Source organism: Drosophila mauritiana, unplaced genomic scaffold (genome assembly GCF_004382145.1).
Source record: "Drosophila mauritiana strain mau12 unplaced genomic scaffold, ASM438214v1 Y_20, whole genome shotgun sequence".
NCBI lineage: Eukaryota > Metazoa > Arthropoda > Insecta > Diptera > Drosophilidae > Drosophila > Drosophila mauritiana.
In genome coordinates, this window is record NW_022881566.1 from 231737 (window position 1) to 234294 (window position 2558).

The window sequence follows — 2558 nt, forward strand, 5'->3', positions numbered from 1 at the left end:
CTACCTTCAAGGCTGTACCTAAGAAGTCTAACCTCCTGGCAATCCTGTGGTGAATATTAAGAACGGACAACAACGTTCTCAGGTGATCTGTATCAACCTCCAACAACTTACGCATATGGGATTGAGGAAAGGACTCGGTTAGTTTCTGTGTTTCGTCTATCTTGATAGCGTACTCGGAAAGGTTACTCGAATGATTCAAAAGGTCACGCTGTTCAAACACCAGCACATCCCCATCTAACACAGGAATGTATTTGGCATGCTAAAAGTCGGTGATCCGAGCATTCGCTACCACCAGGGACATTAACATCATGACGGTGAACCCGGAAATTAAAGACAAGGGTAGACTCCAGTGCTCGAGTTTTCCTTAACGTAACTTATTAACTAACTGTAAAGGTAGCGCTTACTTGAGGTTGTCCTTATGGACCACCCTCCTCTTAATGAGAACAGACGTTCCTAGGTCTGCTTGCACCTTTTGTTCCGTGCATAACGGAGTCAGCTTGTTTCGTAACCACTTGTTTTTTTACAAAGACCTGTTCTCCTACCTCAAATACACGGTTTTGTCTGGTCGGGTTACATCTTTCGATGTTGTCCTGCTGGGCTTTAATCAATCTGGCCTTGATGTTTAGGCAACGCTCGTGGGTCCCTGAGTGTATAACCTCAATTGGCCTCTCACGAGTGACCGAGTGCACGGTTTTGTTATATTCTACCGTCGCCCTTAGGATTAGTTCTACTGTGTCATTTGTCTTTTTGTCCAACTTCAGACATCTGGCAATTTCTGTCAGTGTGCTGTGGGACCGTTCAACTTGTCCATTGGACGAGCTGTGGAGTGGGGGCGCATTCACTATGTCAATGTCGAAGCTTTTCTTGAGCATTGAGGTGACAGTTTCTGAGTTGAATGCGGGTTCGTTGTCGCAATAGACCGTTTTGATATTGGGAAAGAGGTCAACAATCTGCAGTAGGGGTGCTATGATGTCCACTTTTTTTCTGGACACCACTGGTTGCACTATTGCAAATTTTGAAAATTTATCAATGCACGTCAGGAATAGCTTCCTGTCGGTTGAGAATATGTCAATATGCACCAATTCGCCAGTATAACTGGGGATATGTGTTTCCCCGAGCTCTTGCTTCTTTGGGTGCCTGTCATACTTTGCTTGGGTGCAGACCCTGCAATTGGCTACCACTTCCTTTGCTTAACTGCCCATTTTAGGAAAATAATAGTCACGAAGGACTTGTTTAATATTTTCCTGCGCGGCTCGGTGCGCACTATTGTGTTCTGCAGTGACGATTTATAACTGCGCGTCCCTATCGGTTATATCTGACACGACAGTCTTGGAGTGACGGAATTGGGTAGCCGGGAAATGCGTAATGAGGTCGTGTTGGAAACTTGCTAGAGTGGGCAAATCGCAATGAATAGCGTTTACAACGTCAGGGTTAACGCCATCTTTTAGGGCTTGCAATAAATGACTCTTGTCAGTAAAACTGACGAAGTGGCGACTTTTGCTTCGGAACGGAACTACGTTTCGCTTAAGCGGAAACCATGCTGCCCCCAGAATGATCTGGTTCCTGAAGCAATTAAACGGTTTATCAGTAGTTTCGACCGTGTAGGTCACGGACAGCTCTCTGTGTATAGCCGAATCGTCTGACTGGGGTTCGTTTTGTTGGCATTATGCTGGTCTATGTAAGATTTCCAACTTTTCATTTTGGCATTCGTGTGTCTATCGGCAAAAGTGAATGTGAGGGGTTGGTGGTCGGTAAAAATATTGATTTCCCTCGAGCCATACAGGAAGTTCTGCAGCTTACCTAAGGCCCATACAATCGCCAGCAATTCCCTTTCGTTTGTTGCATAGTTTTGATCGGGCGGTTTAAGGGTACGAGAAATCTTGGTGATTGGCCTGCCCTCTTGAGACAGGACTGCACCAATGCCACTAGCGGACGCATCTGTCGTGAGGTCAAAGGGCTTCTTGAAATTGGGGTAGTTGAGTATAACATCTTTGGATGCTAGAATATTACGCAGCCTTTGAAATGCGTTCCGCTGAGTCTCGTTAAACTCAACACGAATCTTTTTGGACATGTGTCTACTCACCCAACCATTTTCCCCTTTCAGGATATCTGTAATCGGCCGGGCTATGGCGGCAAAGTCTTTGAGTCAAGAAAAGATCTAACTTTATAGACGCTGAATGGTTCAGGGTATTCCTGAATGGCCTTCACCTTTTCCGGATCGGATTTAGTTCCGTCCTGGCTTACTATAAAGACGAGGTACTCTACACTTTCTTTAAAGAACCTAGCCTTTTCTTGGCTTACTCTCATATTGTCATCGATTAGGCATTTCAGCACAGTATCGATGTGGCGGGCGTGGTCGAATTCGTTTTCTGAGAAAATTATTACATCATCTACAAAGACATAACATATCTTCCCAATTTGTTCTCTTAATACATGGTCTAAGGCTCTTTGAAAAATTCTGCTTGCATTTTGTATTTGCCCCCATTTACCGTGAACGACTTCTTCTCACGGTCATGTTCCGCAAGGTATATTTGGTGATACACTGAATTAAGATCAAG